This window comes from Bos mutus, chromosome 22 (assembly GCF_027580195.1).
Source record: "Bos mutus isolate GX-2022 chromosome 22, NWIPB_WYAK_1.1, whole genome shotgun sequence".
Classification (NCBI taxonomy): domain Eukaryota; kingdom Metazoa; phylum Chordata; class Mammalia; order Artiodactyla; family Bovidae; genus Bos; species Bos mutus.
The window spans coordinates 19139941-19152097 of NC_091638.1; the positions used below are offsets into that span (position 1 = coordinate 19139941).

At 38.2% G+C, this 12157-nt stretch overlaps 1 protein-coding gene across 1 annotated transcript in view; it reads right to left on the reverse strand.

Moving 5' to 3' along the window:
- The window catches only part of GRM7 (glutamate metabotropic receptor 7), a 593261-nt gene that overhangs the window by 257552 nt on the left and 323552 nt on the right, over positions 1 to 12157 (reverse strand). The window lies entirely within an intron of this gene.

Consider the following 12157-nt stretch of genomic DNA (forward strand, 5'->3'; position numbering starts at 1 on the left):
AAATACTACCCCTGAAATCACTACCTTCTATATACCTGCCCTTCTTCCTCTGTTGTCTGTCTCAGGTTTTGGTATTACTGGCAACTCAGATGCTCAGGCTGGAAACCCTGATGTCTTTTTTTTTTAATTCTTTCTTGTCTCTCAGTCCACCCTCCTACATACATATATCTAACGAATAGCCAAAATCTCTTAAAAAGTGAACAGTTTTGGCCACACTACAAGTGTCCCATTTCTGCTTCCTCGTCTCCAATCAGGACACAATGCCAGGTGTCCCTCTTCATTCACTCATTCTTCCATGTTCATATTTCCAAACCACAGAGCTAAACACTTCACCCTCATGCTCAGAATTCTGCAATGGTTCTTCACTGCCTGCAAAATGAAATCCAAATGCTTTCCCTTGACAATGGAGGATAGTCATCACTTTGTTCCTCTCTGCCTAGTAACAGTAAGAACCAGCAGCGATTAAGTGCCCTCCACTGTGCTGAAAGCTTTATTTACATGATTTTTTATTTTATCCTCACTTTGTGACTTAAATATCGTTAGTCCTCATTATACAGATGGGAAAGCTGAGCCTCACAGAAATGAAATCACCTTCCCAAGGTCATGTATGGGAATAGCAATGATAACAACCCCCGCTTCCAGAACCCAGAAGCAACATTTCTCTGACTTCATTGGCCCTACCTCACCTTCTTCCTAGAATTCACAATCTCACACACACACACACACACACACACACACATTTTGGGAAGATTCCCTGAAGGAGGGTGTGGCAACCAACCCCAGTATTCTTGCCTGGAGAATCCCATGGACAGAAGAGCCTGGCGGGCTACAGTCCATAGGGTTGCAGAGTTGGACACGACTGAAGCAACTTAGCATACAGGCACGCACACACATATATTTTGCTCCAGACAAGTATGGCTATTTTTCCTGTAAACATCAACTTTAATATTAGGTTATCTTTGCTCAAGCTCTTTGCTTTGCCAGAAATTTCCCTCCTTGCTTTTGCTCATCATAATTTAATTCTCACTCCATGGCATAGTATAATTGTTGCTTATACTTAGCTTCTTGATCACAAAGATCTTCATAAAATGTTTCAAATCTTTATAATCAAATTAATAGTATCACTGCATTTTAATGCTTTACCAGACTGTCCTTTCCTTTTCACACCCATTACATTCCCAGCACTGAACACAGAATTTATATCTGATAGATTCTAAAAAACACTTGTATTAGTCATTTGTTAAGTACATGATAATACCAGGAACTCTCTTTAGACCTCCCAAACCTCTACAACAAATAGTGAACCACAGACTGAGTTTCACTTTCACAGCAGCACTGCCCAGACTATTTTCAATGACACATTTGTGTAGGAATGAAACAACAGGGATTCTACAATCCCAGTCCATTCCCCTACAAAACAGAGTGCTCCCCACAGCCACTGTGTTCAACATTACCTGATTTCTTTACTGAGAGATTGTTTCAGAGTATTTAACATAAAGTATAATTTCCAAGGTGGAAGTTCAGAATTTCCCCAAATTATGTGAATTCGTATTTTTGCTTTACAGAGCACACGTTAGTATCTCAAATGGCAGACACTTCTGTGTTTCATATGTATACCATTCAAGTACCAATCAACCTTGTGCTCACTGCTCTTCACTGGGTCTAGACCTGTGCAGTGTGTTTAGAGCAGGGATCTGTTTGGGAGAAGATAAAATCTGTCATGAATCCACACTGCTCCCTCCAATTCAAATTCTGGACCACAGGGTTTTTGCTTATCTCGACACCCTTACACGTCTGCCTTTTTTTTTTTTTTTTTTTTTAATGAGGAAAATCCTGGTTCTTAATGACACCATTACAACTATTTATTTCCTCAATTCTGTAATAAACAGGTAACATTCTTAGAATAATAATCATGCTAACCAACAGTCTAAAAATGTAGTGCAATGAACAGCCTTGGAAAATGTGTGTTTCTCAGTTCTTATCTGAATATTTTGGTCATTTAGTCTGAGAAAGGCGATTGCTGTGCTCAAGAGTTTTTTGCTAAATATTGGCAAATTCCCCTCTAATGGGGTTGCACTAATTTGCTCTCCCACGAGCAAAGAGTGAGAGTTCATTTCCCAACAACTTGACAACTGAGCATGTCCTCAAACTTGGATTTCTGTCATATAGGTGAGAAATGCTGTAACAGTATATTTTTATTTGCATTTTTCTTACTACAGGGGAGGTTGAATATATTTGCATACAGTTCAAAGCTATTGTATTTATTTTATGCTATATGTTTTAATTAAAAGTCATTTTCTTCTGTTTTAAAAAATAGTTTTATTAATAAAGTATATTCATTCTTTCAGATTAAGTTGCAAATATTTTTCCTAGTTTGTCATTTTTCTTTTACTCACTTTAGATATTTTCTGCATAAAATTATATTAGATAAAAATACTTTTTCTTAAAAAAATCAATTTATTTTCTTATTACTGCCTCTGGATTTTCAATCATAGCTAGAAAAAATGCCCCACTCCCAGAGTATAGAATGATTTTTATCCATGCTTTCTTCTAGCACTTATATAATTTTATTTTTTAACCTTAGATGTTTCATCCACCTGGAATATATTCTGGTGTGCAATGTGAAGAATTAAAATTTTATCTTTTTTCATATAACTAGTTATTGTAACGTATGTCAGTTCAACTTTTCTCACTGATATGAAGTGTATCCTTTATTATATACTATTTCCATGTGTAATTAGATATATTTCTGGATTTTTAACATTTATTTCACTGTTTGATTTGTTTATTCATGAGCCAACACTACAGTTTCATTTATAAAGTCTTTATAATGTATTTTAATAACTGGTAGATTTAACCTCTCTCTCACTATAATTATTATTCCTCCCCCTCCCCAAATGTTCTGGTAGTTTTTGTTTATGTACTCAAATGAGTTTTACTAACTACTTACCTATCTTGAGAAGAGAAAAAAAAAATTGGTATCACATTTCCTGGGTTTACACTGTATTTGTATATGCTGTAGCACTTAGCTAGAACACAAGTCTACAAAGGTGAGAATGCCCATGTGTGACTTTCCATTTGCTCGTCTATTTTTGTTTCCTTTAATGCTGTCTTAAAATTTTTCTCACGTGAGTTTTGAGTGTTTTGTGGAAAGTTAGCATTTGGTATTTTACTTGGTTTTGCAATTATAAGTATGGCTTTCTTTCCTGAGTACTTCCACTGGTTTATGGTTGCATACAAAAAATTATTCCTCGTTTTGTTGTGGTTGTTTATTATTGTCCAACTTTCTGCCATGAAAAAATTTAAATGTAGAGCAAGGATGAAAGAATTTTACAGTGAACTCACTAGGTTCTCGTATTAACATTTTACTATACTTACGGATATAAGGCAATTCATTTTCTAATATTACTTTTATAACCTGCTACTTTACAAATTTCTCTTATTTTTTATAGTACTTAAAAAGGCAATCTTGAAGGTGTTATGACCATTACAAAATATACATTATGAAACAGGTTCAGACTAGTAATTCAAGACAGCACTTTTTCAACTACTTTTATAAAGACATTCATATCAGATGGAATGCCTTGAAAAATAATTGCAATATTTTAAATGATGAAATACTTTATTATGTGTGAAACATTATAGGCTTTATCCCTCTTTGGAACAGTCACCAGACAGATATATTAGCTTATTAAAGGCTGTGAGGAAAAGGTGCACATTTGTCTTTGGGGCCACTAGGACTTGAAAAATGTAGCCTCATAATGAAACTGTGTATGGCCCCTGTGTCTTTATCTTAAGTAAAATGCTAGCTGAAGAGTTAATGTTTGGTAAATGTGAAGATGTAGAAACAAAGAGTTGCTGTTGGCTGGAGAACTGGTAAGAATTTAGACCATAAATTTGCCACATGACAGAATCACTGAACTCCCAGTTACCCAAAAGATATTGACAAAGGTCTAAGCTGTTTTTACAGGAAGCAGACCCCCTCCAGGGGAAAACTGCTGACCACAAGTACATAGACCCTAGACGGTTGAAACCAGAAGAACGAGGATGCTTGAAACTCCACCTTGATGCCAACCAGTCAGAGAATGATCCTCCTGCTGACCACGCCCTGTTTCTTGAACACTATAAAACTCCTCACAACCCCCTCACATGGTCTTGAGGGCATTAGCTCGCTGTGGGCCCCCTCTGCCAGGCAAAGCGATAAAAGCTACTCTTTTCTACTTCACCCAAAACTCTGTCTCTGCATTTCTGTTCAGTACCAGTGATCAGAGGCTGTGTTTCGGCAACAACATCGAGTTCATTAACAACAACAAAAGGCTAACTTTATTTCCCCTACCGTGGTAAATGCAACTGTGTACCAAGTTCAGAGTCTCTGGTTTTTCATCTACCACCCTACCCTCCTCCCCTAACTGAGATCTGGCCTCTTCTGGTACCGGCGGCCACTGCAGGAGGACGGGCTTCTGGACGTTTCCTGAGCCTCACTGACTCAATCCTCATTTACTAAGACAACTCAATTTCCTCCTCAACGAGCACTAATTTAGGAACAGGCCAGGGTTACAATTCTACATGATGAGATGTAAGAAAAGAGTTTATTGGTTCCACATATAAAATAACAAAAATGAACTTATTTACAAAACAAAAATCAACCCATAGACACAGATAACAAATTTATGGTTACCAAAGGGGAAAGTCAGGCAAATGAAGAGTTTGGGATTAAGTGACACACATTACTGTATATAAAATAGTTAAACAACAAGGACCTACTGTAGAGCACAATTATGTAGATATAACTGAATCGCCTGCTGTATATCTGAAAATAACACAAAACTATAAATCAACTATATGTCAATAAAAATGTTAAGTATATAGGAGAATTCCTGAGAAAGTTCATTTGCTCTCAAAGAGAGATGGAACTCAATTGTATCAGACGTTTCATACACTCCCAACACATACACATATACAGGCACGCACATATCTGCACACACACATTCTGCAATTACTCTAGTCATTTTGTGGTCCTGAGCCAATTACCCAGCATACAAATAACAGCAGAATAAAAATGGGGTAGTGATGTGAAAATACTACTGAGCTGTGAGTTAGCCAAGCCAAGAATACTGTACACTTTTTTCTAAGTGACACATTCAATATCTATTTAACTAAAAAGCTTGATAATCAATGTTTCCCAGGCTTTTTTGAACACTGCACTTCTTATCCATGTACCATTTTATAACATCTCAAGGGACAAGCATAAGAACGCTTTCTCCCCAACAAAATTGCAAAGAAGGGTAGTTTCAAGAAATATTTTTAACAATGTAGATTAAAATAGAAAAAAAAAGAAAACATTTTCAGTCAGTTCACAGTTAACACCTCATTCTTTCAGGCTTTCTGATGAACTGAGATGTCGTTATATTCTTTTCTTGAATGAAGTTCATCCTTTTCATCACATTTCCCAGGAAAGGGTTTGAGATTTAGATAAAATGAGAACTCTAAAGCATTAATTATTTATTTCCTCAGCATGCAAAGAAGCTTTCCTTTTAAAATCTCCTGATTTTCTGATGTATTTTTATTTTTACCCAAACAGTCCAGTATTTATCTTTAAATGCACACTCCTGTAAGCTTTTGTTGAATAAACTGTCAGCTGCTCTACACAAACTCTCTCACAACCAGAATTTCTAGTGTTTGGTCTGCTAGCGAGGTCTTCTCTCTTTGAAAGACCTACTTATCTTGCCGATTTTAATATACTATTTTCTCAGAATATATGCTTTAGGTAATCTGTAAGAGCAAACTATTAGGGAGAAAAAAAGAATAGAAAATGTAAGAAGTTATGGATCTGAAATTATTAATAGAAATAATCCTATTGCAAAATTAAACTAAAAGAAAGAGGGGTTTGGGCTTAAGCAGGAAACAAACCAAAGATACTTGCCAGTGTGAACTGAGAAACCTACCCAAAAGCAGATATGAACAACTGGCCAGGTGTTTATCCTATGTTTCTAGCGGATTCATAAATTATAATTTTTATTTTGATTTCACATATTAATGGCAGTTATTTGCATCAGGAAGACCTCTTGGAAGTAGACATGCTCTTGCAGACTGGGCTTCTGCACTACAGAAATACATTTTATTGACCATAAAGCCACAAACGTAAAAATTTCTTGAGGCTAAAGTCCTGAGTGGTACTGTATATAATTAACTAAAATATTAATGCTTGGGTAGTTTGCAAATGATAAATGCTTTAACAAAAACAAGAAAAAGATATGTCGCAGAGAGAGTCGGGGCATATTCAAGTGGTGACGGAACTGCTAGATGCCGGGTAAAGAGGATGTAGGGAAAGCATCTAGCTAGGTAAAGAGGATATCCTGGAGCACTAGAAAATGTTGCAAGTTCTCAAAACACTACAGTGACCAGGCAAGCCTTATGAAAATGCTACTGTACTCCCTCCCATAATTTAAAAATATGTAAATACTACCTCAGAGAGATTTTTTTTTTTTCTCTCTCATGGGTCCAGCTTTCTAAGATGAATGTCAATGGTAAAATAAAACTCTATTTTATGCAAATTTATTTTGTGGCTTTTTCTTTTTTTTTTTGACAGTGACCTCCCCATTCATAGAATCTGGTAACAAATCATGCCAAGAAACACCAGTAGAAGAAAAGTCAGAAGTTCTGGATTGAGACCAAAGGCCTTCACTGCCACTGGGCCTCTGTTTGGAGCTGAGGCTAAGTAAGAACTGAATGAGTCAAGCCACTTGTGCAAAGAACAATGGTGGTTTTTGTCATAGTGCAATAGGCAGCCTGCACCTACTATGCTCTTCCTGGGCAACAGCTCTGTGCTAAGCACTTTTCACGGTTTCACGCTAAAACTTCCCAGCGCTTTCGTGGGTACCATTTCCCATCCCTCTGTTACTTCATTTAGAGACCGTTCACTAAATGGTTCCGTCCACAGCTGCACATGGAAAAGCCACGAACCTGGAGCTTTCCCTTTGTTTATTTCTATTTCCAACTTGAGTTTAGAACCACAAATAACCTCAAAGTTCATGCTAGCCCTGAGTTTTACATCCTCATACTCCAACAAATGTTTCACGTGAGTTTCCTGAAAGGAGAAAATGGACAGTTTGTCAACCACCATCATAGTCTCCCCTGACCTTTTCTTGAGTGGAAAAGTTAATGCCCAGAGACATTGCCAAAAGGCTGGCAGAGGAACAGCAACAAAAGAACACAATAAAATAATTGATCCTCCACTTCGGATGACTAAATTGTGACTCAAACCACTAACAGTAATGTTCTGCAGTGAACTCAGTAAGTATCCTGCTATAGATGCAAAAACAATTCTGCTGCTGCTGCTAAGTAACTTCAGCCATGTCTGACTCTGTGTGACCCCATAGACGGCAGCCCACCAGCCTCCCCCATCCCTGGGATTCTCCAGGCAAGAGCACTGGAGTGAGTTGCCATTTCCTTCTCCAATGCATGAAAGTGAAAAGTGAAAGTGAAGTCGCTCAGTCGTGTCCGACCCTCAGCGACCCCATGGACTGCAGCCTACCAGGCTCCTCCACCCATGGGATTTTCCAGGCAAGAGTACTGGAATGGGGTGCCATTGCAAAACAACTCTAGCAAAGAATAAAAGAATGTCTGACCACAAACCCTCATTTCTTACCATTTTCCATGGAGAATGCTTCCCAGAAGACCACTTAATTGGCACAGCTGGGTTTTTCTCTGCACTTCCATTTTTTATTTTATGATGGGTGCAGGCAATGATACATGCAGTGAGTCAACATGTTTTAGCAGGGGTAGGTTTTATACAATGCATAGAAAGCGAAAGCAAAGTCAGTTAGTTGTGTCCGACTCTTTGCGACCCCATGGGCTATAGCCTACCAGGCTCCTCTGTCCATGGGCTTTTCCAGGCAATAGTCCTGGAGTGGATTGCCATTTCCTTCTCCAGGGGATCTTCCCAACCCAGGGATCGAACCCGGGTCTCCCGCATTGTAGACAGACGCTTTACCGTCTGAGCCACCAGGGAAAAACCTATATATATCTATTACACAATGCATACAAGGCACCAAATTGGAAGGAACTATAGTTCAGACCCAAGTTTCACCCACCCCCAACGTGTAGAAGGTGTTCTGAGAGACTCAATCAAGGACTTGACTTCCAAGAGAAGTCTGTTGTGGGTACTGCCAGCCAATTGAGCACAGGGAAGAGCAGTGCTTCTGAAACTCACACAAGAAACCCTGATACACCAAACAAGAAGACGGGGCTTCTTACAGTGCGCAGATTCAGTTTCCGCTTCTCACCTAGATTTCCTCTGTCACCTACATTTCTGATTTCTTAGGCTAAGTTTCTGTTTATATGGGTTAGGCTGCTTCTTCTACACAAACAGTAAATTTATTGGTGAAACAATCTTTCTGGCAATGACTACAAGAGTAAGAAAAAGACACTCATAGATGCCTTGTCTGCTAACTGACCCCTCAGCAGAACCCCTTCATTAATGACATTCTACTTCTCTGAAATTCTGTTTATGCCATTCCAAGAATTATGTTTGGGTTGAAATTTTAGAATACTAGTCAACTTATTAGAAATTAAACATCAAATTTCACCTTATTAAACATCAGGTGAAATACTGGGTCTCTACTATCATCACCAATAGCTACTAAAACCCTGAGGTGGCAGGCTGATGAGAACTTTAGAGACAGTAGGTCAGGGGGATGATACTGGAACTATTGCTAATCTTTCCCTTTCTTCTTGTCCTCTTCCTTCTCTTCCACCATCCTCTTTCTTTGTTTGTTTTAGAAATTATAAGTTATTTGCCTTAATTTAGACAATGACATTGTATATGTGAGTCTGCATAAGAGTATACAAAAAGATAAGTTTTCAGAGTAAAAATTAAACATCAATTTAGCTTCTTTGCCCCCAGTATTTGTTCTTCCCTAAATAGAAACATTTTCATTTGTGATCTTAACATCTCACAAAATTAAAGGCAGATATCTGTCTTTGGATATGAGGCAATGGTAAATGTACAGTACCAACTGGTAAATGTTTTGTCAGATCAATAAACAGATTCCCACACAAAGAAAGGGAAAAAATGGGGGGTAGGGAGGAAGGAAAGTAAGGAAGGAGGGAGAAAGAGTATGAAAGAAAGAGGAAATAAAAAGAAAAGGAGAGGAGAGGAAAATAAAGAGAAAGAAAGAACATCGTAAACCCTGACTAAACTTTTGGAGGTATTAACTAATTTACAGGAAGTACAGAAAATACACATGCAAGTCAACATTGCAGAGATGAAAGCAAAATCCAAATGTAAGAAATTCTACAAAAATAGTAAGTAATCTATTTTTTTCAACAGTAAATTGCAAAAGTTAAAAAAGTGGAAAAAACATTTTAAAAATTTTAAGAAGACTTCAAGAGAAAAAGGAGAGCCAATGGGATGATTGTGGGGAACTACTGTGTGTGTTTGTGTGTCATATTAAGAGTATCTCTTAGAAAACATACTGAAGTATCAAAAAAAAAAAAAAATCTCTGGGTTTACTTTGAAATGGCCAGAGGTGAGAGAAAAACATGTGGAGTACATGTGAATATACACTGGCTGTATATTGACTATTGTTGCGGTTCTGTGATGAATACACGGGGCTTTACTGCAGTATCCCCTCTGTTTTTTGTGTTTATTTGAAAGATCACATATTTACAAAAATAACAAGAGGAGGAGAGAAAAACAGAGAGAGTAGGAAGAGGAGAAACAGAAGAGAAGGAGGAGGAAAGGGGAAGACGGGGGTAAGAAAGAGGAAGACAAGGAGGGAAAAGAAGAGGATGGATAAGGAAATGGGAAAAAGAGGAGGAGGAGGAAAAAGAAGACAATTGGGTTGAAGAAAAGGGGAAACAGGGAGAAAACAGAGGCGGTGAAGTCAGCTGCCTGGAATTACGTGCCAAACACCCAAGAGAGCCAAGAGACACAGACATGAACACAAAACCCTCCCCTGCTCTCCCTATTCACAGCTCCACTCCAGTGTTTCTGCTGAAATGTGGAGCTTCCAGCTCTCACCTCAGGGCTGAGAGTATGACTCTGCTCCACAGGTACATAGGGAGGAGCACACAGAACCCGCCTGCAGTGCAGGTGGACGTAAGAGACGCAGGTGGACGTAAGAGACGCAGGTGGACGTAAGAGACACAGGTGCGATCCCCGAGTCGGGAAGATCCCCCTGAAGAGGGCATGGCAATCCACTCCATTATTCTTGTCTGGAATAATCCCATGGACAGAGGAGCTGGGCAGGCTGCAGTCCATGGAGTCACAAGGAGTTGGACACGACTGAAGCAACTTAGCACACACACATGCATACAGAGTACAGATACAAGCAGGGTCCTAGGGTCCAAAGTCATTTCCTGAAGCAAGGTAAGCATGCTGTGGGGATGGAATGATTTCATCTCACTGGCATAATGCCTCTTTGCCTTGAGAGATGCAGAGAAAGGGCATAAGGGAATTGATCCCACGAGGAGGTTTGAAAGGATTTGTGGGATCATCAGTCCAATGAAGTATAAATAAAAAGAAAGAGCCATGGCTTAGCTCCATTTGAGTTCCATATCCAGTGCTGGTGACTATAAATAAAAAGGAAAAATGTATATATTTATGTGGAACTCCCCAAAAGCAAGTCTGATTTTTAAGCATTGTTATATACCCAGAACTCCAAAAAAGGGCCTGGGGTATAGTGGGCATCCAGAAAGGAGGAAAGGATGAGTGAATATAGTGGAAAGGAAAGGGAAATAATACGAAAGTAACTTTTGTAAAAAGGTAGAAAACAAAGATTATAATCATTTACCATGGATAGCCAATGACTGAGAAGGAATACCTAGTTTAGGTGAGCAGATGGCTGCAGACAAAGATGCTGAGAAAATAGGAGGTCACTGAACCCTGATATTTGGGATCTTTCTCTTAGACAGGGTTCTTAGTGCCTAAAAACTCTACTTATCACTGTTCTCACTGGTTTCAATTAAGTTATTCAAGTGACCATGATAAAAAAAATATTGAGTTAGCTTTCTTCAAGGCAAGATTGATTTTACACTGTTTTATACACATGTACCTATACCTTATAATATATTCTATTGACCATTTAATTGTTATCATTCAGAAATGAAATAGATAGGTTTCTTCCTACTGAACCCTAACAACATTCATAACAGAAATAAAGTCGATACAGTTCTCAACTTGGCAGTTCTCAGCTTCTCAGACAAAGGCTCTGAGCTTCTAGGAATATCACATGTCATCTGTAATAAAAAACAAATATAGAACAGCTAAACTGGCAAGGAAAAAAAATCTTAACCAAGTAATAACCAGAAGCCTGAAACTGACAGTTCAACATCCAGAACACACAGGGTGATTTGGCTGAGGAGCAACTAGCTACATATCCATGCTACAGTGGAAGGAAGTTAAGTAGTGTTGGATGACACCCCTCCATGGGCCAGTGCAGAGGAGGTTCTTGAGGTAAAATCTAGAAATTTACACATGTAGCCAGTATGATTTAATGAGAAAAAAGTTCTTAAAAAATCTCAATATTTTGAAACCAAAGTGATGGTACTTCCATCTCTCCTATCTTCAGACCAACCATGGCAAGAGTTAGGAACATGCAGGCTGATATCAGACATATCTGGGTTGCGATTCTGCCTCTGCAGGCATTTTATCTGTGACTAAAGCATAGTTATATAACTTTTTATCAGACTACTTTACAAAATTCAAGTTGTCTGGTATTCATAGAGAGTACTGCAATGAAAAACAATAGCTAACATTCATTATTTTCTATTCTCCAAAAACTATTCTAAGCACTCTACATGCATTAGCTCATTTAATTCTCATAATCACACAATGATGAAGATGCTGTTGTTATATTGCTGTTTACAGGTAAGGAAACTGAAGCTTTATTTAAATAACTTATCCCCAGAATTACACAGATAACAAGTGTCTAGTAAAGAGCTGAGTGCAGTTGTCTGACTCTCAGTTCAAACTGTGGTATTTCTAATGGTCATACATTCTGAATATAGTGAAACACTGGGTCATAAATGAACTGTTTAATCAAATTGGACAAATGTGAAGCCCTATACAGAATGTTTTCATCACTCAAGAAAGTTACCCTGTGTCCCTTTACAATTAACCCTTCTCCCTCTACTATAAAGTAACCATTGACCT